Below are 27,305 nucleotides of genomic sequence, written 5' to 3'. Positions count from 1 at the left end.
AAACTGGAAAACTATCATTAACTGGGTATGCTGGATTTGTTACACAAGCCAGGCATGGTGACGTGGTGACATCTGTATTCTCAGCCCTTGGGAGGCAGAAGCAGAAGGCCTGATGCAAGTTTAAGGACAGCCTGGTCTACCTAGTGAGTACCAGGACAGCCTAGGCTACATACAAACCTGCCTCAAACAATTGCCACAAAACAGAAGCTATGTCCTGATTACAGGCATTAGCCACAGCTCATGTCATTATAAACCACGCCTCCCAGACATCACAATCACACGGAATAAACTGTCCAATTATGATGTATCTTTAGGCCTATACAGTATATATTATTTCTTTACTTCGACATGGCTATTCAAATGAAGAATCCCATTATCGCCATAAACTAACTTCTCTTTTCTTGAGACTGCATCTTACTATGTATCCCTGGCTGGTTTGGAACTCACTGCGGAGAGCCCCCTGGCCTTTGCGGAGAGTGCTGGGATTAAAAGCATGCGTGATCACGCTTGTGCCTTCTATACTTAATTTTTAAGGTTGAAGATGGGGCTCATGTGAAGCCTGGGTCTGATCTTTAGCATCACCCAAACCACAGTGTCTGAGGCTCGCCGCCTACAAACGGATTAAGAGGAATGTGAATGGGGGTTGCTAAGGAGACGGCTCTGAGGGTAAAGAGTTTTATTCTTGAAACCCAAGTAAAAAGATGGGCATGGTGGCACACACGGTAATCCCAATCCTGGGGTGCACAGAGGCAGGAGGATGCCTGGCACTCACTTACTTGCCATCTCAGCATACAAGCTCCAGGTCCCAGTGAGAGATCCTGCCTTAAAAAGTAAAGTGGGGACTAATCCCCAAAGCTGACCTCCAGCCTACACACACACACACACACACACACACACACACACACACACTACACACCACACACACACACAGAAAACATATGAGAAATACCGCCCCTCCCAAAAAATAAGTCCATACCTCTCCCTTTCCTACGGACACCCTTCCCTAGCTCCTCTATTTGACAGACTCTGTGAGGGAAACTCAAGCCCGAAGGGCAAACCAGCCACCCACGAGGGTCTCTCCCACTAGCACTACAAAGCACTGAGATTTTGTTACCTCAGAGTTTGAAGTGACGGGCTACTCACTAAGTAGTCCTAATAGAACAATTATACATGCATATTTGACAATGGGGAACGAAGCCAGGGTACTCAGAGAGCATTTTACCCACAGCTAACCAAGTTTATACTGTAAGATGAATTTAAGGTGGGTATAGTGTCCTCTATCCAACCAATGACACTTGTCAAACACTTGATTTGAAAGGCAGCCCAGCCGGGAAGGCGACCCTCTCTTGCCTGTGTGTAGAATGCTATGAGCCTTCACAGTCAGGGGACCCTGAGAATTCTATTTTTTAAAGGGCCACAACTGGCAGTGGTGGCACACACTGTGCACTCCCAGTGCTCTCAAGGGAGACTCAGATGGATCTCCCTGAGTTCAAGGCCAGCAGAGAGATCCTATCTCAAACAACAACACGAGGGCTTGTGAGAGGTCTCTGTGGTTTGAGACATCTGCCGCACAAGCCTGGCAACCTAAGCTTCATCCATAGTGTGGCTCTGAGAGAGAAACTCAAGTCCAAAAGGCTAACGCCAGCCAGCCAGCCAGCCACGAGGATCTCTTCTGCTAGTGCCTCAAAGCACTGAGATTATCTGTTACTTCAAAGTTTGAAGTTTCCACACTGGGGGAGAAAGGGAAAACTATGTCTATAAAGTTGTCCTCTGACCACACTACACGTGTACTCCCCACAATAAAAAGAAAACAAAAAAGCTTTCCCCCCAATTTAAATCAAGATTTATTTTTATGCGATGGTGGCGCACGCCTTTAATCCCAGCACTTGGGAGGCAGAGGCAGGTGGATTTCTGAGTTTGAGGCCAGCCTGGTCTACAGAATGAGTTCCAGGACAGCCAGGGCTACACAGAGAAACCCTGTCTCAACTCCCCCCCCCAAAAGATTTATTTTTATTTTATTATTATTTTTTAAAGATTTATTTATTATTATATCTAAGTACACTGTAGCTGTCTTCAGACACACCAGAAGAGGGTGTCAGATCTCATTACGGATGGTTGTGAGCCACCATTTGGTTGCTGGGATTTGAACTCAGGACCTTCGGAAGAGCAGTGGATGCTCTTAACCACTGAGCCATCTCTCCAGTCCTATTTTTATTTTATGTGTATGAGTGTTTGCAAGTCTGTATGTGTGTCACACGTGTGCCTGGTGCCTGAGGAGGCCAGAGAGAATGTTGGACCCCTTGGAACTGGAGACACAGATGATCTGCCAAGTAGGCGCTGGGACTTGAACCTATGTCCCCTGAAAGAGCAGCAAAGCCCTCAGTGCTGCGCTTTCTCTCCAGCTCTCCAGTTAAAATTCCCATCAGCTAAGGTACTTGTTTATCGTGGGTGTGTTGTGTGTGAGTTGGTTCTCACCTCCCACCGTGTGGCGCCATCCCTGGATCCTCTCAGGTGGGCACACTCTGGAATCTTCCTTGTTTTCTTTTTTTTTTTTTTAGTTATTTTCAAGGGTGGGGTGAGGGGCTGACAGGCAATGCATGATCTTGGAAGGCTACAAAACGGAATTTCAACCTCTTCTCCTGTGAACTCTGCAACCTAAAGGAGAGCGGGACTGCCCCCTTCCCTTATTTTGCCCTGTCCGGTTTTGGGTTTTGTTGTTTTGTTTTGTTTGTAGTTGTTTTGTTTTGGGTGGGGCCAGGGAATCAAATTTAAGACCCTGTGTCATGTCATCTTTTGCAGCATCTCATGTACTAGATTCACGCAGGTTTCTCTTGTTTATTTCCTTCCTTTTCCTTCCTTCTCTCTGTTTGATACGAGTGTCCTATAGACCAGGCTGCTTCCCCTTCTGAAGAGCTGGGAATACAGGTGTGCACTTCCACATCTGGCTCACGTGTTACTGGGGATGGACCCCACGGGCATTCTGCCAGGTGTGCGACAGTCCTGGCCCTCTGTTGCCCCCCCCCCCCCCCCCCCCCCGCTTTTTCAAACACTGTTTTCACGTCTACAAGTTTAGAACTGTGTGTGGGTGTTCTCCTGGGGTGTGTCTGTGTGTGTGGACAGAAGATAACCTTAGGTGTTGTTTCTCAGATACTGTGTTATGCCTTGCTTTTGCTTCTCCTTTCCTTTCCTTTCCTTTCCTTTCCTTTCCTTTCCTTTCCTTTCCTTTCCTTTCCTTTCCCTTTTCTTTTTTATGACAGCATGGTCACTGTCCTAAGGCTTGTTGAATAGTCAGGCTGGCTGGCCAAGACAGCAGGGATCTGTTGTCTCTGCCTTTCTAGGGTTGTAGCTACAGTGTAAGGACCTGGGCTCAGCTTTTCAGAGATGGTGGAGGCTGGAACTCAGGTCTGTGCTTACACTGGGTCTTTTGTTAAATCCTGATTTACTGTATTTCATTTCCCCTCTGTGGTCTCGCCTGTCTGCGGTGCTGCAGACAGAAACAACCATGACCTCAGATTTCTACGCATGCGCTATCAATGAGCTGTGTCCCAGGCCTCTCCTCTCATGGTTTAAGCTTATGTAAAATAGTGGTAACCGTTTCCGCCACAAAGTCCACCACTTAAGGCCTGCTCATTCTTAGTGCTCTGATCGCTCTTCATTCTCGACTGGATGCCAGACAAATGCTAATGCTGCTGCTGCTCCTTCTTCTTCTTCTTCTTCTCTTTCTCCTCCTCCTCCTCCCCTCCTCTTCCTCTCCCCCACCCTCCTCTTCTTCTTTTCTTCTTCTTCTCCTCCTCCCCCTCCCCCCTTCTCTCCCCCACCCTCCTCCTCCTCTTCTTCTTCTGCTTCTTTTTTTGTTTTTTTTTTCAAGATAGTTTCTCTGTGTAGCCCTGGCTGTCCTGAAACTCTGTAGCTCAGAGTGGCCTTGAATTCACAGACATTCTCCTGCCTCAGCCTCCTGAGTAGATGGGAACAGACAAGGGCCAGCACAGTGGGCCTCACATCTGTACATGTTAAATTTATACTAGCAGCTACTGAATATTTTTTAATTAAGAAAGTCTTTTTGTGTATAGTGTTTTGCCTGAATTTTGCTTGTTATGAATACCCAGCACCACAGGAGGCTGGAAGGGGCGTCTGGTCTTTGGAAGTTACAGGTGTTGGGAGTCATCACATGGGTGCGGAGAACTAACCCTGGGTCCTCTAAAGAGCAACCAGTGCGTGTGAGCATTAAGCCACCTCTGCATCCCCAGGCTGGGCACTCTTTCTCCATACAGATGTCTTTTGGTTTAGGATGCAGTGATTTACTAAAAAACATTTTGATCCTTTTAAATCTTGGGTGCTTGTCTTTTAAGATAGGGTCCTGGAATTCACTATGTAGATCAGGCTGGTTTTGAACTCGCAGAGATCTGCTTATTTCTGCTTCTAGAGTGGTAGGATTAAAGGCATGCACTACCATGCCTGCCTGCTTTTAAATTGTGTTTGTCTGTTTTTGTCTTTTTGAGACATGGTTTCTCTGTGGAACTCTGGCTGTACTGGAATTCACTGTGTAGACCAGGCTGGCCTCGGACTCAGACATCCTCCTGTCTCTGCCTCTGCTTCTGCCTCCAGAGTTCTGGGTGGGACTAAAATTGTACACCGCCACACCCTGCTCTGCTTTCACATTTAAAACTACATGTGTGTCGGTGGTGGCGCATGCCTTTCATCCCAGCACTCGGGAGGCAGAGACAGGCTGATTTCTGAGTTCGAGGCAGCCTGGTCTACAAAATGAGTTCCAGGACAGCCAGGGCTACACAGAGAAACCCTGTCTTGGAAAAAAAAAAAACAAAAAACAAACAAACAAAAAACCTGCATGTGTGCCTGATGTCTCTAGAAACGTGTGGGCGGAGCACACTGTGGAGGTAGAGGATGCCTGAGCTCATCCCTCCCTCCCGTAAGTAGGTTCAGGCATCAGTCTCAGGTCCTCAGGCTTACACTGGAGATCAAGAGGCACCTTTACCTACTGAGGCATTTCACACCCCTTTTGGACAGGATCTGAGGCAAACTAGACTGGCCTGGAATTGGCTATGACGCTGAGGATGGTCTTGAACGGATCCTTCTGCCCCCACCTCCCAAGCGCTGGGATCACGGGTGTGCACCTCCGTCCCTGGGTTACATGGCGCTGGGGAACCTACTCAGGGTTTTATGTACACGAGTTAATCACTCTCCGAGCCACAGTCCCAGCTCACGCTGTCTTAATTTTATTTTATTAGTATTTATCTTATTACTTTTATTAATAATTACTTTAAAGTTTTCATAATAATAACTTACAAGTTCAGGAAGGGGACAGCTTGTGAGAATCCACTGTCTTCTCCACTGGGAGGGTCCTGGGGAGTGGAGGCAGGTACCTTAACCTCTGAGCCATCTCACCTTGTTAATTTTTTTTTGTTTGTTTTTGTTTTTGTTTTTCGAGACAGGGTTTCTCTGTGTAGCCCTGTCTGTCCTGGAACTCACTTTGTAGACCAGGCTGGCCTCGAACTCAGAAATCCACCTGCCTCTGCCTCCCGAGTGCTGGGATTAAAGGCGTGCGCCACCACGCCCGGCCTGTTAATTTTTAATACAGGGCTAACTTAATTCCAATCGAGACTGGGACTCCTCTGAGTACTTCACTTGCTGTCCTATGAATTCCATGTGTTAGGAGTGAGTGAGTGTCAAGGGCAGCTGGCTGTATTCCTTTTGGGTCGTTCCTAAGACTAAGATAGGGATGGACGGACTACTCAGCAGTAGAGCATTTGTCCATTTGCCTTAGGAGCTTAAGAGGTTCATGCCAGTCCCCGGGAACTTCCTCCCCACCCTCACCCCCTTAAATCACTTGAAGAAAGGGGCACTGTAGGTTTCCAGAGTGTGTTCTCTGTGCAGCACCCTCTTGCTGCCCCACTGTGTGCCATGGCCTCACAGTAGGCTGGCCACTTAAAAGTTCATCACTAACTTCCCCTCTCAGGGATCTGTAATCTGGGCAGCCTCACATGCAGTGTCTAAAATCCACTGTTTCATGTATTATGTCCAAAGAGACAGAAAATTACATTAATTTATTTGTGCATGAATGTGTGTGTAGTTAGGTGCATGCCACGCCAATGCAAAGGTCAGAGGGCAGCTTCTAGCATCAGTTATCTCTTTCTACAATATGAATGGAGGAGACAGAGCTCCAGTCTTCAAGCTTGGCAGTAAGTGCCTATCCCGAGCTGTTAGACTAGCCCTACAGTTCCCAATTTTAAACTGTTTCTTGCGTAGGCAGATAAAGCACCAATATCCTGCAGTGTTTTTATAATGTGTTTAGTATCTTATCCATCTCTGTGGGTGTGAGCACTTGGGCGTGCACTCCTGTGAGTACACAGAAACTAGAGGACAGTCTCGCTCTGCCTTCCTCACCGTGTCATGGCTAGGACAGCCTCACACCAGAATAGCTTGCTATTTCTGCTAGGATGGCTGGCTAGCAAGCTTCTGGACTGGCCTTGACTTCTCTCTACCTCAGGAGCTTCTAGGATCTGCCTATCTCCACCCTAGCACACTTGGGTTACAGGCACACATAGCCACACCCAACCTTTTACTTGTGTGCTGGAGACTTCATCTCACATTCTCATGCTTACACAGTAAGTGCTAGCTAGTACCCACTGGGCCATCTCCTCAGCCCTCCTACCCCTGAGGTTTCAATCATCATCATCATCATCATCATCACTTTAAAGGAAAATACCAGGAGCTAGATGTGGTGATGTATGCTCCTGTCTATAATCCCAGCCCTTGGGAGGCTGAGGCAGGAGACTTGTCTAGAATTTGAGGCCAGCCAGGGCTACCTAGTAAGTTTCAGTTCGGCTTGGACTGAGAAAGAGTTTGTCTTAAAGAAACAAAACAGGAACCTTGGTGCGGCTCTCGCTCTGAAACCTCCATGGTGGGAGGAGAGAGCTGGTCCCTTCCAACCTCAAACCCCAACCAAGGTGTACCGCGTATCAGAACATGCATGCAGGTGAGTGTAACTGGAACAGCTACGGAGCTAATCAGCATGAACTATGAAACCAGAGTCCCCCAAGAGTGAGAAGAGAGGGGTGTTTCTTCCTTGACTGTGATGAAGAGCTTAGGAAATGGAAGGCTTCTTGGCTGCTTCTAATTCCGTCAGTAATCAGGCCGTCCAGTGATATAAGAATATTCAGCTCCAATTGTGTGTCAGGTACTACACGAGGGGCTTTGGACGTCAAACCAGTATGCCACGGCATGTAATGAAGGCAGAAAACCTAGCAGGTCTTGGTGGCACAAGCCATTGATCACAGCACTCCTGAGCCAGAGGCAGAGAGCAGGAGGTTCTCTATGAGTTAGAGACCAGCTTTGTCTACAAAGCAAGCTCTAGGCCAGACAGGGCTATATAGATATTGAGAATCTGATTCAAGGGAGAAAAAAGGGAAACATGATGCATATTTGGTAGAACAAAAAGCAAGACTGAAAACTTTACCTACTGCATTTAATAAACAGTTTCCAGTGGGCACCCAAATCAGCGAGCTTGTTGGGCAATATCCACTACTTACAGAATGAGTAACATTTTTGTGTTTTAGGAATAACATAACAAGACATCTGCAGCATGAAAGCGGTTAGACTTCCCGGCCCCTTTCTCCTGACTTTCCCAGGTTATGAGCATCTTCCTGGACTAAGCACTCTGACATCAGTAGGGATGAAGAGCGGAGCTGTCTCGCGGATGGTAGCCACAACAGCCCCTGAAGGGATGAAGCAAGCAAGACTGTAGGAAGCCTATGCGCAGTGAGCAGTGAGCGGGTTGGTAAGGGCAGCGGCTCACTGTCTCAGCTGTTCCTCCAGGTCACTCTGTTCCAGGGAGCGTGACATGAGCTGGGGAAACAGGCGGTGCTTTACGTAAACCACTAAGGACATCAATGATCACTGTCCAGTAACTGGTCTTCTCCACCGTACTCTACCTCAAGCTCACTGGATTAGAAAAGAACATGATGATGTTTTCAGCTGTAGTCTGCAGGAGAAAGGAAGCTGAAGGTGTCTGGGCAGGAAAGAAGACTGGTGGATGTGAGGGTTTGAAGAACAGCCTCCATAGGCTCACCAGGGAGTAGCACTATTTGAAAAAAATCACAAGGGCTAGGAGGTGTGGCCTTGTTGGACGAATTGTGTCACTGGAGGTGGGCTTTGAGGTTTCACATTGGCCCTGGTGGTCTCTTGGCCTGTGCACTAGGAAGTAGCTCTCAGTAACTATTCCCACACCACTGAGCTCTGCCATGCTCCTTGCCAAGATGATAGTGGACTAAGCCTCTGAAACTGTGAGCAAGAAATTCAAAGCTTTCTTTACTCCCATGCAGCACTTGGGAGGCAGTGGCAAGCAAATCACTGAGTTCGAGGCTAACCTGATTCTCAACGAGTTCAAGGATAGCCAGGGCTACACAAAGAAACCCTGTCTAGGGTTGGGGTAGAGGGCTGATCATAGTCTCTTCACTGTACTAGAAGAGTCACTTAGACAGTAAGTAAGGTGCTTACCTACAAGACTAATGCCCTGAGTTTGAACCCCCCAGATCTCTCATGAAAACTAGACAGAGCTGTATACATTTGGACTCCCACTGTCTCCCTGGGGACTTGGGGAGCAGAGACAGGAGAATGGCCAGAAGTTCGTGGCCAGCCAATGTTCACAGTAGTGAACAGAAAGAGCCACTGTCAAGGACTGACACCCAAGGTTATCCCCTGAGACACATTCAAACACATAGACACATATGCATCACACACAGGAGGAGGACTCAATGTGCCTGGCTCTGGCTTTGCAGCTACTGTTCAGTTAAACCCATACATGCGCACTGTGTTACCCAGCTAAAGGCCTTCAGCAGAGGAACATATTGTAAAATCCCTCAAAAGCTCAAAAGGTGATTCCAGATCAAGTGCAGTCTGCAGGCCTTTAAAATTAAGTCCTGCCTGGGTATGGTGGCACACACAGTAATTCCAATAACTCAGAGGCAGAGGCAGGAGCATCACAGTACATTTCAGGCCAGCCTGGCCTACAGAGTGAGTTCCAGGCTAGACAGGGATACAGAATGAAACCTTGCTTCAAGAACAATTTCAGCCATGTGTGGTGACTGACGTATGCCTTTAATCCTTGCTCTCAGGAGGCAGAAGCAGGTAGATTTCATGTCCAATTTGGTTTACACAGAGAGTTCTAGGGTAGGCAGTGCTACACAGAGAGACCCTGTCTCAAAAACGAGTAACAACAAAAACAATTTTAAAAACCAAAAAGTAAACCCTGTTTGAAATCAAGAGGGATAGTAATAAGGCTAATATATTACGCATGTCAGCAAAAAGAATGAACCACACGTGGGCAGCAGACTGACCAATAGTGAAAGAACAGTATCTGGGAAGGCTGTGTAGAGGCTGGGGACCCACAGGAGACAAGGCTCATTTATTTTGGAGAATGCCTTAAATATAATAAAAGCAATAAATCTTAGCTGTTATCATATCTAAGTTTTTCTATTATATTTACTTATTGTGTGTGAGTGTGTGTGTGTGTGTGTGTGCAAGAGTTGCGAGAGTGCCTGCGTACACCACATACACACATAAACCAGTGCCTCAGTGAATACGTGAGCGTCAGGAGACAACCTGAGGGAATCAGTTTTCTTCTGACCTGGTCCTGGGTAATGAAACCCAGTTTACAGGCTTCCTAAATGAGTTATCACATTAGCTCCAGTTTTTCTACTTAAAAAAAAAAAAAAAAAGGACACTTGTCCATGCTGTCACTTGTCACTTGTCCATGCTGTCACTTGTCACTTGTCCATGCTGTCATGTAAGTAGACAAAAGGGAGGGAACTTTCTCCCAGCAGCCCCACCAAGGCCTAAAGTTCACTGAAACACCATCAAAACGTAAGTTAAGACAGTGCCAGGACTGGGGAGGTGGTTCAGGATGGAAGAATACTTGCTGTAAAAGCAATAGTATTTGAATTCAAATCTCTGGAAGCTATGTAAGACAGAAACAACAGCAGACACAGGCGGACAGACAGGAGTTTGTTGGCCAGCCAGCCTAGCCAAAATGGTGAGCTCCAAGTTTCACTGAGAGCCTGCCTCAAAAAAATAAGACTGGGCTGGTGAGATGGCTCAGTGGGTAAGAGCACCCGACTGCTCTTCCGAAGGTCCAGAGTTCAAATCCCAGCAACCACATGGTGGCTCACAACCATCCGCAACGAGATCTGGCGCCCTCTTCTGGAATGTCTGAAGACAGCTACAGTGTACTTACATATAATAAATAAATAAATCTTTAAAAAAAAAAAATAAGACTGAGACTGAGAGGAATGCGCCTGACAGCATCCTCTGAGCTCTGCACACGCCCACACACTATACGCACAGACACACAAAATTAATTAGGTGCTCGAGGGCAAAGAGCACCAGCTGCTCCCCCAGAGGACCCTGATTCAATCCGCAGCTCCCACCCATCTGCAACTTCAGTTCCAGGGGCCCGAGGATCCCCTTTGAACTCTGTGGGTGCTGTACGTGCATGGGTCACAGAAATATATGCAAGCAAAACATCTCACCATCTACATAAAATGGAAAAAATTAAAAAGATTGAATTCTAGGGCTTGGGAAGATAAGGAGTTGGAGGGCAGTCTAGGCTGGACCCCAGCCTTGGAGGGGAGAGGCTGGGAATGGGGCAGCTGTACACAGCAGTGCTTGCTGTGGCTAAGGGAGGCTTAGGGAGGCTGTGCACACTCTTCAAGCCCACTGCTCTCTGTCAATGACTAACATGTAAAATATTTTGGGTTTGCAGCATGTTCCAAGGAAAACAGCCCTATGAAAACAACCAACAATGTTAACAGACAAAGGAGTTGCCAGGACTCCCCTTCCTAAGGGCACTCAAGGTCAATGTGCGACAGCAAAAACTTTTTTTTTTTTTTGTTTTTTCAAGACAGGGTTTCTCTGAAGCCCTGGCTGTCCTGGAACTCACTTTGTAGACCAGGCTGGCCTTGAACTAAAAAATCCGCCTGCCTCTGCCTTCCAAGTGTTGGGATTAAAGGCGTGCGCCACCACACCCATTTTTGGTTTTTGTTTGTTTGTTTGTTTGTTTTTGAGACAGGGTTTCTCTGTTTAGCCCTGACTGTCCTGGAACTCAGAAATCTGCCTGTCTCTGCCTCCCAAGTGCTGGAATTAAAGGTGTGTGCCACCACTGCCCAGTGGTGAAATCAATTTTTAAAGAAAAAAACATGAGAGGACTTTTAAAAGGTTTAAAATGATTTAGCATGCTTGTAGTGTAGCAGGCCAAGGAAGGGTTCTGAGTTCAAGGCAGGCCTGTGTCACAAGGCAATCAATCATCTGCCATAAATAAAGTAACAACAGGCTGAGCCCACTGGCTGGACCTTTAATCCCAGCACTCTAGAGGCTGAGGCACTGCTGAGAGCTCAAGGCTGTGTGTACCACACAGGGAGTGCCAGTCCACCCAGGGCTGTGGGGTTAGACCTTATACGCCACACAGAAGCACTGGGGGAGCCAGGCATGTTAAACACCCAGGCTAGCTCCATCAAAGGAAGGGATGCAAAACCTGCTTTTGATGCAGAAGGCTGGGAGCAGACGTGCTTAGTGAAGAGTCTAGTAACCACTGCACCAGGTGTGGCTTCGGGCAGAGCAGACCCTCTCTCAGTGTGGCTTCGGGCAGAGCAGACCCTCTCTCAGGCCCTTGTCACTAACCTGACAATTTACAGAGCTACAGAGCCCATCTTTATGCAGGATGTCACACGTGCTTTTACAAAGACTTCTGATTGATGTACCCACACCTCAAGCCTTATTGTACACGCAGAGCTGAGTTCATTAGCACCAGGAAAAGTCTCTTGCTTCATTACGCCTGCCACAATAAGCTCTCCTTTCCAACAGAAAGGTCACGGGAGAGAGCTGCGTGTGTGAGCTTGAACTGCTCAGTCAGCCTCACACCTGAGACCTACGCTGACTTAAAGAGTTGAATCCACCTGCCTCCTTGCCTCTGACAGATGTTCTTCTGCAGACAGACAGACAGACAGACACACACACACACACACACATAGTAAGGCCCTACCTCAAAATAAGCAAAGAAATCTAAAAGCCACGGGACAGTGAATTGGCTCAGCAGACAGAGGTGCAGGAAAGCTTGAAGATACGAGTTTGATCCCCAAGACTTACGTGGTAGGTAGAGGACTCCTGCCTGTTATCTTGACTTCCCTAGTGTGTGCAGCAAAATAAATGCATTAAAATATTTGAAAATAAAAATAAAATGTAAAAAATGTCTAAATATAAGAAAGATGGTAAAGTTAGCATTTCAGACCTCTGAGGAAAAGAAGCAGAATCTATCCCACAGTCCCCAGCATGTGCTTGTGGAAGGCACTGAGCCTGATCTGTGGGAGACTAAGGGGGGGAAATCTCAGCTTTCTTTGTTGAGATGGAGTTTTTGCTCAAGTGATCTCCCTAGCAGCCTCCTAGTAGCAGGACTACAGGTACATGTGTGTCAGCACAGCAGGGACAGATACCTTACGACCCAAACAGATGGCAGCCGTCCCGCTGGAGAATTGCTGCACACCACAGGCCTCTCCGTGGCCATTAACAAGGTAAAGTGCCCATCTGCCGATGAACGGCAGTCAGTGCCCCACAGAGCCTGCTGCCTTTCCCCAACTCCATTTCCTGCCTTATCAGATCCTAGAAGGCCTAGCGGAACCCTCCTTTCCAGCAGAAATGTGAGAGCATCAAGTGTAAGCTTGAATTTCCAAGTGGCAATTCTGTGTGGGGTGTGTGTGTGTGAAACCCAGGACTTGACACATGCCTGGGTACACAGCCTGCTTTGGGCTACCCAGTGAATATGCACGCTCACACAAGGGCACGAGTACAGAGGTCATGCTTGTGAAGTCAGAAGACAACCTTTTGGGGTCAGTTATCTCCTTCCCCCTACAAGGCAGGCCAGCTGGAGAGGAAGAGCTCTCCTGTCTCCACTTCCCACCTCGCTAAGATTGCATGTGCAATCCTCACATCTGCCTTTTCATCTGGGTCCAGGCAGCAAGCTCAGGAATTCAGGTTCCCAGGGCAAGTGGTTTTATACGCTGAGCCACCTCCCTGATTCAGTGCCCAAACTTTAAAAATATAATTAACTTTATTAGGAAGTAGCTCAGCTTATCTAAGATATTAATTAGAAGTGTAATTAATATACTTACAAGATACCTGACATTCTTGGGTTTTGTTTTTGTTTCTTTCAAGACAGGGTTTCAAGACAGGTATGCAGATCTATGAGACAGAGGCCAGCCTGGTCTACAGAGTGAGTTCCAGGACAGCCAGGGCCACAGAGAAACCCTGTCTCAAAAAAATTTTTTTAATTTTTTGAAGAATTGAGCTGAGCACGGTGACATAGGCCTGCAATATGGGAGGCTCACAAGGGAGAGTAAAGCTCTGGGCTAGCCCGAGCTACATAGTGAGACCGCTGCCTCAACATGAGGAGAAGAGGGGAGGAGGGCGTGGAAAGATGACTCAGTGGTTATGAGAGCTGGCTGCTCTTGCAGAGGTTCGGTTCAAAGCTAGCCACAGCTCACAAGCTTCTGTAACTCCAGTTCTAAGGGATCTGACGGACACCAGGCATGAAAGCGACACACACATACATGCACCAAACATTCCATACACAGAAAACAAGTCTAAAATAACATGGGAAAGAGGCAGGGAGGAGGGGACTTGTTAGAAGGGTGGGTATGAGTAAGGCTGGTGGACCTTGAGGGCACAGCACGGCCTGCTGGGCACCAGAGCCTGGGTTCCGACTCTAAAGAAGGTAAAGGATGGACAATATTTACCCGAACTATTTCTGTTTGCCTCTGCAGATTGAACCCAAGGCCTCACTGAAAATGCATCTCTATAGCTTTCCCAGAGTCTCTGGAGCTAGGTCAGGTATAAGAACCATTCAACCATCACAGAAGTAACGGTTGCACAGTTCGCCCAACTCCAAAAGCAGTTCCGTCTTGTCTAAGCAGCACCACTTGAATGCTTCCATAGGCTGGCCTTAACTTGCCAAATAACCAAGGATGGCCTTAGATTTTAGAGTTGGCATATCTCCACTTTCTGAGCACCAGGATTAAAGGCACAACCACCACACCCAATTTATGCCCTGCTGGAACCAGAATTACAAGGAACTCTGGTCAACTGGATGAAATCTACGTTTCCCACCTAACACGCCATTTTGCAGGAAGCTCGCATATATAAAAGGAGGGAAAACCCAAGGCTCATTCCTTCAAGGAGAGAACAGAGTGAGGAGAACACGTGTCTGTCTGGTCCCAGTGCCGTTAGCTTCCGGGGATTTCTGTTTACTTGGAAAAAGATTTGTGACGTGCAAGTAAAAGCTTCTAACTGCTCGGCCTTCTGTTTAGTGCGCTCCCCCCGCCCTCCCTTCTACACACCCCCTCTTCCACCCAGAGAGTCCCCTCACAGTGCCTCTTTCAGGCAATCACCACCTGATTTTGGTTTTTCCCATTTAATCCCTCTTTGCATGCCATCACACTAGGCTGCCCACTGAGAATGCCCCTGCAGTGCTTGAAGTACTGAGGAGCAACCAGTGACTTGACTGGGAAAGGCTACTTCACCTCTCAGTTGAGAACAGACAAAGGTCCCTCTGCATCTGTCCTTTCTCTTAAAATCTGTCCCCTGTCTCAAGAGTACCCCTTTAAAACAAGCTCCTCCCAAAGAAACGCCATTCCCATTACTCCTTTTCTCAGCTTACACACCTGCAGTGGCCCACACAGGTCCCAGCCCCGTGGAGCCAACCGGGCACAGGACTCACCATGCATGCTCTGTACGCAGCCTCGCACATGACTGCCCCAGAGCTGCAGGCTCGAGGGCTACCTAATCCAAGTCTCTTCCAAGTCATCATAGCTACCTTTTACCCCCATCATCCCACAGCACGCGACCAAGTTTACTCAGCTTCCTCCGCTTGTCCCATGAGAGGAACACGTAGGTTAGTGATTCATAGAAACACCCTGCAGAGCTCCCAAGAGTCCGTGAAAAAACCCGCTTAATGTTTGATGAGAGAATGAAGGAACGAACGATCGGGTGCCCCCGTGCCACCCTAGTGAAGGCTCTCTCTGTCCTGACTGTATCTCTACTTAGCCATCGATCACTGAGTCATCCCCTAAGCTGCATGTACCCCGAAGTGCGCTCTCGAGCGCTGTGCACAGAATGAGTACTTAGTATCTGATGGGGTAAAGGCACCTGTCTCCAAGCCTGATAACTTGAATTCAATCCCTAGGATTCAAATGGTAGGAGAACCAACTCTCACAAGTTGTCCCGACCTTCACTCTGGAATTGTACCTCAAACAAATAAACAAACAAACAAATAAATGTAATTTAAATTGCAAATCAGCATCTGATGGGGCTGGGGTTATAGCGTGGTAACATATTTCCCTGGCATGTTTTCACTATCCAACCAACCCACCTACCAACATCAAGGGAGCAAACCCCACAGAACAATGGAAGAAAAGTTAGATTATTTAAAACTGAACGTAAGGACGGAAAGTTGGTTTTTTTTCAGGCAGAGTCTCATTATATATAACTGGCTGGCCTTGAATTCACATCCTGCTGAGTCTGCCTCCAAGTGCTGGGGTTAAAAGGCACGAGCTTTACCGATGAATAGAATATCAAATTCAGCCGGGCGTGGTGGCGCACGCCTTTAATCCCAGCACTCGGGAGGCAGAGGCAGGCGGATTTCTGAGTTCGAGGCCAGCCTGGTCTACAAAGTGAGTGCCAGGACAGCCAGGGCTACACAGAGAAACCCTGTCTCAAAAACCAAAAAAAAAAAAAAAAAAAAAAAAGAATATCAAATTCATTGTCATGGTCAGGATGACCTTGAGCCTCAGGCCTGTCCTACCACACCTGGTTCCTGCCGAGCTGGAGACTGAGTCCAGAGAGCTGTGCATGCTAAAGAAGCTCGCTGCCCACTGAACCTCATCTCAGCCCCTTTCCGTGCACACCTTTGATCATCTCTTGACAACTTACAATCCAGATACCGTGTAGTTATGGAAACAGCGGTTATACTGTGTTAGTAAGAGATGATGGGTCTGGGGGGATAGGGGGGCTTTTCTGAATACTTCCCCCTAGTGGTTAGTTGACTCCACAGGGGTGGATATTAACAAACTGACTGCATTTATAAAGTTCCTTAGATTACAAAGATAAGCTAGTTTCTTTTTGCATGTTTTGTGTGTAGTGTACATGTGTGCCTGCTTGTTCAAATGTGTAGAAATCTGACACTACAGTATTAACGCTCTCCACCTTGTCCTCTGGGGCAGGGTCTCACCGAGCTCACCAGTGTGGCACCCTGGCTCGCCAGCCTGCTTTGAGAGCTCTGCCTTCCAACAACTAGAATTACAGGTGGGCCACTGAGCCCCCCGACCCGTCTGCCCGCATTTGACCGGACTCTGGGGATCTGAACTCTGGCTGACCCAACTGTCCAGCCAGCAGCTGACCCACAGAAGGAACCGTCTCTACAGCCTGAGATAGGCACATTTTAAGTGCATTAAAGAATGTACTGAGGTATGTGACACTATCTTACAGTTTTATATTCAGCTCAGCTTCTCTAGGCCCTCTGTTTCAGAGAGCAGGGTGCCCTCCCTCACCTTTCTTGGTCTTACTCTTGTCTCATTGCCCACCATCTACACCACATAGGCAGTGACAGAACTGTAACAGTGAGTGAGGACCACGAGCATATGACACACATCTGCACTTGGCTGGTGTTGTTTTAGATGAGGGTCTATATGCAGTCTTGATGGTTCTGAAGCTTGTCATGTAGACCAGGAAGGCCTGGAACTCAGGACTTCTGTCTACCTCTGCCTCCAGAGTGATTATAAGGGTGTGCCATCACACTTGGCCAAAGGGTCTACTTGTAAAGAGAAGTGGACCTCTGAAGTAAAATAGCCATTTACAAAAAAAAAAAAAAAAAAAAAAAGAAAGAGGCTATCTGGAGAGCCAGCTATGGTGGCTACTGTCTGGAAAGCCAGGTTTGGTGGCTTCTGTTGTAATCCCAGGACTTGGGGCTAAGGCAGGACTGCCAATAGTTCAAGGGCAGCCTGGGCTGGATAGATTGTGAAAGGAAGAAAAAGGAAAGGAGGAGAAAGAGACCTAGAGAGCAGATGAGGCTCTAAACACGTCCCAGTGCCAAGGCGCTTTTTTTTCCTTTTATGTGTGATCTCACCTAGAGGAACCCTGGGCAGACTTCTGCAGTTTCTAAAGTCAAATGTTCACAGGTCTAGGGAGTCAGAATACAAACACCAGTAGGGATCAGCCTACTTCTAAGTACACTGACTGCACTTCTAGGAAATCTCAGAGTTTATAAAGGAAAACAATATGGTTTGCCTCCTTTATATTAAAAGCTAAAAGTAAGGCTGGGTGGTGGTAGTGGGTGGCTCATGCCTTTAATCCCAGCACAGACAAAGGCAGGCGGATTTCTAAGCCTGAGGCCAGTCAGGGCTACAACAGAGAAGCCCTGTTTCAAAAACAAAACTAAAACAAGCTAAAATAAGCTTCAAATCAAAATGACAAAACCCTGGTAGCAATCAAAGGCCTGCAACTCCAGTTCCAAAGGGTCTTTGACGCCCTCTTCTGGCCTCCGAGGGCACTGTATGCATGTGATGCACATACATAAATGCAGGCAAAACATCTAGACAGACACACAAAATAAAAATAAGATCTCAAAAAACAAAGCAAAACCACAAAAACAAAAACATACTTTTAGTCAGGCATAAGTGCAGTCCCAGCATTCAGGATGCTGAGGCAGGAGGACTTTTTTGAGCCCAGTCCTCTTGTATGAAATGAGTTCTAGGCCAACCAGAGCAACAGAGTAAGTCTTTGTCTCAAAACAAAACAGGACTGGGAATGCACATGTGAAAATCACTCCTGAGGCCCAGGCCTGCTCTCCAGCGAACACGGATAAACCGTCAGCTCAGGCCCAGAATGACACCTTGTCTCCAAATCACCTTACTGCTGGGAGCCCCCCCTCCTAGGAGCACTGGGGTAACCTGGTCCTGATGAGGATAGGAGTCTGCTTTGGCATGTGTCCAGGCTGGGATTGATTTGCTCCTTCCAATGTGGGACACACAGCTGTCAGGTTCATGGCCGCTCGTTTCACCATTGAACCGCCTCACCCCAGCGGCTTTGACTTTATTTTTTAAAAAGAACCAAAACAGCTGGGCAGTGGTGGTGCATGCCTTTAGCACTTGGGAGGCAGAGGCAAGCGGATGTCTGAGTTCGAGGCCAGCCCCGTCTACAGAGTGAGTTCCAGGACATCCAGGGCCACACAGAGAAACCCTGTCTCGACCCCCCCACCCCAAACAAAACAACCCCCAAAACTCTGTTGTCCACGCTCTCCTAAAGTGATCCTTACTTCAGCCTCGGACCCTGGGTCTTTTCAGTCAGCACCACAGGACAAGTGCCATCATGCCTGGTTAAGGTCAAACTTGTTAGTCCTCAGAAATGTCAGCTGCATACAGCTGTACTAGTTGTAAACAGTTTAGTATAAATGCCAAAATGTAAGAATTCAGGGACTCTTCCCCTTGGACCTTAGGTAGGTCACTGACTCTTTTCATAACACAGAAACTAGGGATGGAACTTGCGCAATAGGTTTTGAGACAGGATCTCACCATGTAGCCTAGTTTGGCCTAGAACCCAGTGTAGCTCACCCTGGCCTCAAATGTAGAGATCCTCTTGCTTCTGTCTCCCTGAGAGTTGGGATTAAAGGTGTGTGCCACCGTACCCAACAACTTTAACATGTATTGAAAAGCCATCAGGGTGTGAAGCAGGATAAAAGTATGACAAATAATATTTGTGAAATGTTTACATTCTAGCCAGGAACAAAGTTGAACTCCTGATGATTCAAGAAAGTTGGACTTGGCGGACCTGAAATAAGCCACTTTGAGAGGCAACACCTATCCTGACTTAAGAGCTCTGGTTCTGCTAATGCAGTGTCTGATGTGTTTGTAGCCAGTGAGCCAAAGAAGCCACAAGAACAGGAAGTGTTCAATTTACAACTTTATTAAGAAATTGATAATTAAACAAGTCACACCCTTTCAAGAGTGTCTAGGACTAAGGGAGCCCTTGGGACTTTCCTGAATGGAAGCACTGGAGGGAAGGGAGAGAGGACAGTAAAGACCCAGCGGCCCCTCCCAGCATCCCATCCCAAGGCATCCTTTGAGCATCTTTATTAACACTACTTGCTGGGAGAGCTCTGCTCATCCCACATACTGCTGCTTAGTGGCTGTTTCTCTTTCCCACTATTTCCATCCAACTAAGACACCTCCCAGGAATGCATCCTTTCTCCCTATATTCAGGCCTTCTTAACCTCCATCCCTAACAAATGACCCTGCATTTTTTTTTTTTTTTTTTGGTTTTTCGAGACAGGGTTTCTCTGTATAGCCCTGGCTGTCCTGGAACTCACTTTGTAGACCAGGCTGGCCTCGAACTCAGAAATCCGCCTGCCTCTGCCTCCCGAGTGCTGGGATTAAAGGCGTGCGCCACCACGCCCGGCATGACCCTGCATTTGTAATCGATTTTGAATGCCTTCCTTTTTTCTTTTCTTCTTTTTTTTTTAAAAAGATTTATTATTATATCTAAGTACACTGTAGCTGTCTTCAGATGCACCAGAAAAGGGCATCAGATCTCATTATGGATGGTTGTGAGCCATCATGTGGTTGCTGGGATTTGAACTCAGGACCTTTGGAACCGCTGAGCCATCTCTCCAACCCCCCTCCCCCTTTTTAAAAAGATTTATTATATGTAAGTACATTGTAGTTGTCTTCAGACACCCCAGAAGAGGGCATCAGATCTCATTACTGATGGTTTTGAGCCATCATGTGGTTGCTGGGATTTGAACTCAGGACCTTCAGAAGAGCAGTCGGTGCTCTTAACGGCTGAGCCAGCTCACCAGCCCCCCTTTTCCCTAATTTCCCCCTACTGTTACTCTGTAGCCAGTTCAAGGGACACGAACCTAACAAAAAATACTACCAGCTGCCTCAAAGAGGAACCAGCTGGTTAAGGGTTTTATACATTTCCACTGGCATCCTGTGGATACTTTCTTCCTCAACAGCTCTCCCTCTCCCCAGTGCCACTGTGCAAAGGTCAAAAAGTCAAACAGGGGCTGGGGAAACAGCACAGCAGTACAGAGCTCTTAGTGCATAGACTCAGGGCTCCAGGCAGCAGCCTGCAGGTGTCTTATGTCCCACTTGCCCTACAGCCCAAGATGACCAACAACTTCCTTCTGAAACCAGCCACCACCTGTTCTTCCTGCAAGTTGCTGGCCATGCGTGAGAGCACCACAGCCCGCCCTCCTTCACAGCCCGCCCTCCTTCCCCGCCTCCCGTGGTTTCACTCCCTCTAAGTCCTGCTCATCTTTTCTGCCTTCCCTCCACTCTCCTCCCACCCTGATAAGCCTTGTTCTTAGATCTGAAATTCTTTGTCCTTTCTCAAGAATCCTGCCCCTCTATCAGACTTGCTGTTTTCTTAATCTCTCTCTTGTGGGTAGATATTCTCAGCTCATGTGAAAATATATTTCTGAGTTGGAAAAATGGCTCAGGAGGTAAAGTGCTTGCTGCCTAAGCCTTGGGTTTGATCTCCAGAACCATGTTAAAGATGGAAGACTTGACAGACCTACACACACACATTCTCTCTCCACACCAAGTACTCAAAATGAGGCTGTAACCCCACTGCAGTATTTACTCCCCACTCTTTGAGCCCACTTTCACGAGCGGCCAGCCCTTCCACTCACACAGCAGAGAAGCTACTTGTCAGATGGGTGGGCATGGCGCCACTGCCTAACTTCTCAGCATTTCACTAGGCACACTACTGTGCTTGCACAGCTTGGTCCACTTCTGTGATCTCACAGGACTTGGGCTGCTCCCAGGACACACCTACCAGCCAGTGACTTCTAACAGCTCAATTTCGGTACCCAACAGGTGGTATATGAATCCTGTTACCATCCCTTGCCAGCTAGTCCTCTTCTGGTGGTCTCCAAATTCTAAGTGGCACCATCAGCCACTCAAAGCTTGGCCCATAAATGAGAAGGCATTCTTGATTCCTTCCGCTCTTGCAGGGCCAGACTATAGTGCAAACCTTTCTAATCCCTACCTTGTACACAGTGGTCTCATCGTCTATAAAGAACATGAGCACTTCTGCACTGGTAGTCCTAGGACTAGGAAACTGAGGCAGGAGGATCACATGAACACAAAACTTGAGACCAAACAAAAACCCTCCGCAGTGGATTGCTCGTTAGCAATGCTTGCAGCCCTGAGTTCAAATCCCCACCCTACTCCCTTAGACCTCTGACTCAACTCTGCATAGCTTCTCACTGCAATTAGGACAAATCTAAGAATTCCCTAAGTGGCCTAATCACAGCAGCTCCAGAGAAGCTCGGCAGCATCGCTCCCTTCCAGTCTGCTCTACACAGGAGGCTTGGCACAACAAACCCTGCTTCTGAGATGGCTAGCACAGCTCATGCAAGTCTCAGCTCATGTCTTCAGAGAAACTTCCTAGGCAGCAATTCATATGTAACCTTCAGCTTACAGGTCTTCTCCCACTGGCTGTGAATTCCATGAGTTCAGATGTCTTGTTTTAAATTCCACTCAACACTACTTTTAATGACTCTTTCCCTATAAACTAGACTATGTTAGAGAAACCACGGTTTTAAAAGCTTTTGGGCTTTGTGTCCGCATGCATGTGGAAACCTTTTAAGCTGCACAGCTATCCTGTCTACTTGGCTTGGCTGGACTTGAAGGCGGGCAGTTACTGGCCTATCTGATTTCTCTCTAGCTCTGTATCCTATCTTAATCTTTCCTCTTGAGTCACCTTGAATTCTAGGAATAAACAGGACTGATGACATAACAGGGATGTGGCAAGGGCCTCCAGCGGCAGTGGGCCTGCAGGGCTGGGGCTGCCCAGACCCGGGGTGAGGTGGCTGCTTGGAGCACAAGCAACTTGTTTCTTGGGAACCAGACTACACGGGAGCCGGAGCTCCTTCCTTCCACCCCCACCTCCTGCTTTCCTGGCCATTTTTCCTGTGTAACATCAAAACCCGCTGGGGATGGAACTCTGAGTATGTCAGCACCTGGAATAAGGGTTTGATAAGTCTCTTGACCTGTCCCTAGTCTCAATGAGACTACAATGTGTCAGCTTTTCACCCCTACTCCTCTTTTACTGGTGTACCCAGACCAGCGAGGAGGAGTCTGGCCTGTTGGTAGGGCCAGAGCCAGGGCTTTTGCCCTAAGTACTCCAGGAATAGGGCCACAGAGATGGCCAAGGGGAAAGGTGATCTGCTGTAAGCCCAACGACCCGAGTTTAATCCTCAGGACCCATGTGGTAGAAAGGAAATGTAATTTAAAAACACTCAGAAGCAAACTCAGTACTAAGATTTTAAAAATCTCAAGATATCTAAATTTTCTACAAAAAAAATGCTTTAAATGACTTTAATATATGGCAGGAAGAAAGGGAAAAATAATGAGCAGTCACTCAAACCAAAATAACATGGACCGTAAAACCAATGTTGCCCCCTCCCGCACACCAAGTTCTAGTCTAGATCTAAATCGGGCGTACTAGCTCTCCCGGAGGGCTCTCAAACAATGGACTCTCATTCCACCTTCTCCTTGATGAGGCCGGAATTTCAGTCCTGGAGGTGGAGTGCCACGCTAAAACTGACCACAGCTCATCTTGGTAAATAATGGAGATGGCAGATCTGTATTTTAAAACACCTCCCAGTTAATTCTGATGGTCAGATTTAGAAATCAAAAGTGTGGAACTTTGTGGGGGAATGCAATTTTTGCTGCTTAAAATGGCTACTAGTCTGAACTAGATTAATAAAAACAGTCTGTCAAGAGTAAGCCACAAGTATTTAAAGCACTAAACACTTTCTGGAAGTGCTCAATGCGTTGGCAGGATTTAGGCAGTCCCTAACATCCACTGCCTACCTACTGTATTCAGACACAAAGAGCACCACACAGTGACTTTTTCCCACTAGAAAATTAACTATTTCCATCTCCCAGTGCCTCCAGAGCTTCCCAGACCTTTCTCCTCTCCTGTAGCGTTTTAAGACCTCTACACACCTGCCCGGTATTTACCTATATAAGGAAACTTAGTTTTTACAAAATGAAAAGGTATGCCGGGCGGTGGTGGCGCATGCCTTTAATCCCAGTGCTTGGGAGGCAGAGGCAGGCGGATTTCTGAGAGTTCGAGGCCAGCCTGGTCTTCAAAGTGAGTTCCAGGACAGCCAGGGCTATACAGAGAAACCCTGCCTCGACCCCTCCCCCCCAAAAAAAAACCCCAACAAAATGAAAAAGTACACTTTGAAGCTTAACTGAGTTTCTTCAATCAGAGATTTAATTAAGATAGTCTAATTTTTGAAGTCCATTGAGGGCCCAAACTAGAAGTCACTTGCAACCGTCTCGTCCCTGCATTCTGGAGACCAGATCCAGGTCTGTTTGACAATACAACCAACTAACTACAACCGGCTTAAATGAATAGGTTGGGCCGGGCACGTTCCGGGAAGGCAGACCGACCCTGTCCTTAGCGTTGTCAGCTGGGACTCTAACCCCCAAGAATCAGGAAAACCAAGCAAGGGGGTCCCCAAAGTCCTGCCCTCGGCCGGGCCTGTAAGACCAAGCCGTCCAGCCCGAGATCAAAGAGGAAAACACCGGGGGATGCGGGGAGGGACGCCATCAACTAAGGAACCCGACCACATCCCACTATTTTCGGCCCGAGACAAACGACCGAAAGCAAACCGCCACCACCTCAGCCCCTTCAAGCCCCAACGCGGCGAGCCAGCCTTTTGGGTCTGGGGGTCTCCGCGGCCTCGGCTCCATCCTCGGGACTCCCCGGGCTCCCGGAGCCGCCCGGGCCGCGAGGGAAGATGGCGGCCGCCGAGCAACTGCGCCACCAGCCCTGGCTACAGGCCAGGCCGAGCGCCATCTTAGCGTCCTCCGGCCCGCCGCCCCCACCCCAAGAAGCCGCTTTCGGGGCGACTTGGGAAGGGGGGGCCCGCGAAGCCCTCTGGACCGGGATAAAAAAAGAAAAAAAAAACCAAAAAAACCCAAAACAAAAAAAAAATCAAGATTAAAAAAAAATCAAGACACAATAAAATGATCACTAAGTCACAAAAAGCGCTCCCCGCCAGCCAACGCCCTCCGTCCCCCGGCCCGCCGCCTGGCAGGGGCCTCGCCGGTGGCCTCCGCACCGGCGAGCCGAGCCTGCAGCGGAAACGCTCACTCGTCCCCGGCCTGGGCCGCGGATCCTCGGCAAGGCCTCGCGTCCGGCCCGGCAACGGCTACGACAGGCCGGGCCTGCGCCGCGGCCCAGGCCGGGGATGAGGCCTAGGGAGCCGGCGGGCCCCGCGGTGCCCAGGCCCCGGGCCTCCGCCGCGGCCTCTCCCCGGACGCGCCGGTGCGGCTGCGGGCAAGAGGGAACCGCCGAGGTGGAAACGTTAAGCGAGTACCCGGGCCTCCCCTCCCGTCTCCTCCGCCGACGCGGGCTCCATTTTTTTTTCCCCCTCCGAGAAGCACGGAAAGGCGGACTCCCCACCCGGGAGCCACGGAGGCAGCGAGCGGTCGGGAAAGGACCGAGGGGGCTGTGCGGATCGAGCGGCGAGGGGAGGAGATTGGGAGAAGCTGAGTTTTCTCGCCCGGCCGCCGTCACTCCAGGCCCTCCCTCGCCCCCTGCTCGCCGCCCCGCCGTCCTCCCCTCGCCGAGCCCCGCTCCCTCCTCCGCGGCTCCCCGGGCGGCTCCGGGGGGCGGAATACACACACACACACACACACACACACACACACTCGGCGCGCACACACACATACACACACACACTCGGCGCACACAACTAATTTGAAAGCGGCTCAATCAATGAGTCATTAAAAGGCTCCCCTCCCCTCCACCCCTCCCCAGCGCCAGCCGCCACGCTGCCACCTCCCCTCCTTTTTTTATCCCACACCCCCCCCTTCCCGGGCTCTCCCACTCCCCGCTCCAGAAATTTGCATCCGCGGATGGAGGGGGGGGGAGGAAGAAGAAGAAGGAAGGGGGGGAAAATAGGCAGGCGCCAGGCCCCCCACGCGGCCGCGGCGCCCCCCGGCCCCGGCCCGCCCGCGCCCCCGCCCGAGACACTGAACTTGGTCTTCCCAGGGCCCCGGCGGCGCCGGGAGAGGCATCCACACTCGATTCCCCTTTTCTCCGTGTCCATTAAACATCCACCCACCACCACCATCACCCACCCACAAACCCACCCCCCCCAAAAAAAAAAAAAAAACACAGCCTTAGCCAATAGCTCTCTGGGCTGAAACCTAATATCCTGGTTTTGGCAACTCGGTGTTTAATTTGCTCCTCTTTCTTTTCTGTCTGGCTGGAGATCTATCTCCAGCTCTCCTCCTCTCCTCTCCTCTCCCCCCACCCACTTCTCCTTCCCTCGCTTCTCCCCTCCCCGAAGGAAAAAAGAGGCAGAGGAAGGAGGTTGTGTGTTTTTTTTTCTCTCTCTCTCTCCTTGAAATTTTTATCACAAAATTATAATACACTCAAAGGGAAACTCACCGTCATGAAAAAGCAGTGCCTTGTCAACGGGGTTTCTGCGCCATCGCACCAGGGGCGGCGGCGGCGGCGGCGGCGGCGGCGGGCGCGGGGCGCGGGGCGCGGGCGCGGGAGCTCCAGGCCGAGCGGCGCCGGCCACACGCGCTCCGCTCTCTCTCTCGCTCACCCCCGCGCCGGGCGGCGGGCGCCCGCTCCCCGCGCCCGCCCGGCCTTCATGCTCTGCGCCCGGGCAAACGGCTCGCCTGCTCGTCTACCTCAAACTTCGGTCTTGCCTAGTTTAAAAAAAAAAAAAAAAGCAGAAAGATTAGGATTTCTTTAATTAAAATTAAAAAAAAAAATTTTTTTTCCCAAAAGAAAACCAAGCTCATAGACTGTTGATTTCTGTTTCTTTTGAGAAAAAAAAAATGTGCGTGTGTGTTGGGAAACTTTGAAATGTATTGGGGTCGATTCAAGAAACAGGTTTGTATCCACCCGCCTCTCCCCCCATCTACAAGATGTGAGCTGATTCTCCTTAGGGGGCCTGTACACACACACACACACACACACACACACACACACGTTTTAACTTAAATTGGAGGCGGGGAGGATAAACAAAAATTGATTTAGAAACTCCAAATAGAACCAACCACATAAGAAAAAAATTTTTTGCATATTTATTTAAAAACTAAAGCATCAGTCGATTTTAAGTTGGCAGATAACTGGGTTAGCCTTAAGTTTCTCATCTGCTCCTAAACTACAACATCCCTTTCCACTCTGAAATGCTGTGCAATCTTATCTGTGAAACAAACGTACCTTAAGATTAAAAAGGAAAAGAAAACTAGTGACTAAGGAGAGAAGCTAAGTACCCCCTTGGCCCTCGCTATTTAGACTGCTATCTTTACTGTTCATGTTTGTGGGGGTTGCATTAAATAACTTCCATTCTTTAAAAAAAAAATGAAGCTACAAAACCTTTTAGCACCATTTGGTCCAACCATAATTACCACCTGTTTTAAATTTCAAATTGTTGACACTTCTTAAACCACCTAGTAGTACCCGAAACGTAAGTATTCAGTATGAGAGTTCTTTGTAGCCTAACTACTAATGCCCACATGCCCACACAATATAGCAAGGAGTGGGATTAAAGAAATATCAGAAATAGGTAATAAGTTGTACAAGAATGTAATTCATGCTTAAAGATGCAGATTTAAGCCTTGCTTCCTCCCCCCCCCCATATTATTTGAAGTCAGTTGGTGAGGTTTTGTTGATAAACATATCTGGTGAGTTCTAAATAAAAGTATGGCCAGATTTAAATTCTTTACACTATTGTTTGGTTTGGATAGCCTTTGCTAGGAAGCAAAAGCCTCTGGGCAGAGGTGGAGATGCTGTCCAGTGAGAGGCGGGGGGGGCTAAAACATGCTTTACTGTGTGACTGTGTGACCGCAGTCCTGGGTTCAGCCCCAGAACACCCACAGGAGTCCTTTATGCACCTTGCTTACTTATATAAGCATAAAATTAAACAAGTTTGTCAAAGCTGCCATACTATGTTGCTACATCCAACTTCTTTCTCAAAAGCAAACCACCTCATGTTCCAGTAACTGGCGGGCTACATAATGTAGGCTTGGCATTTAGACTTGACTGAAAAATACATTCAGTTACGTTAGTGTTACATAGTATCTATCTTTGAGGGTCTTTCTTTTCTTAGAAGCCTTGTATGTATGTATTATGTATGTGCATGTATGTATGTAGTTAATTAATTTGCTTTGAATTCAGCCAATGCTTTCCTGGACCAGTAG

At 48.4% G+C, this 27,305-nt stretch overlaps 1 protein-coding gene across 1 annotated transcript in view; it reads right to left on the bottom strand.

Moving 5' to 3' along the window:
• Bicral (BICRA like chromatin remodeling complex associated protein) overlaps positions 1 to 25,776 on the bottom strand; it is a 60,345-nt gene extending 34,569 nt beyond the window's left edge. Inside the window, exon 1 of the mRNA XM_021186300.3 lies at positions 25,537 to 25,776. The gene's annotated coding sequence lies outside the window, so the exon portion shown is untranslated. The remainder of the gene's footprint in view (positions 1 to 25,536) is intronic.
• Positions 25,777 to 27,305: the final 1,529 nt, after the last annotated feature.

This window comes from Mus caroli, unplaced genomic scaffold, assembly GCF_978045245.1.
Source record: "Mus caroli unplaced genomic scaffold, Mus_caroli_1 scaffold_18, whole genome shotgun sequence".
Lineage (NCBI taxonomy): Eukaryota > Metazoa > Chordata > Mammalia > Rodentia > Muridae > Mus > Mus caroli.
The sequence above is the reverse complement of the archived record's forward strand: the minus strand, read 5'-3'. Positions and strand labels throughout refer to the sequence as shown.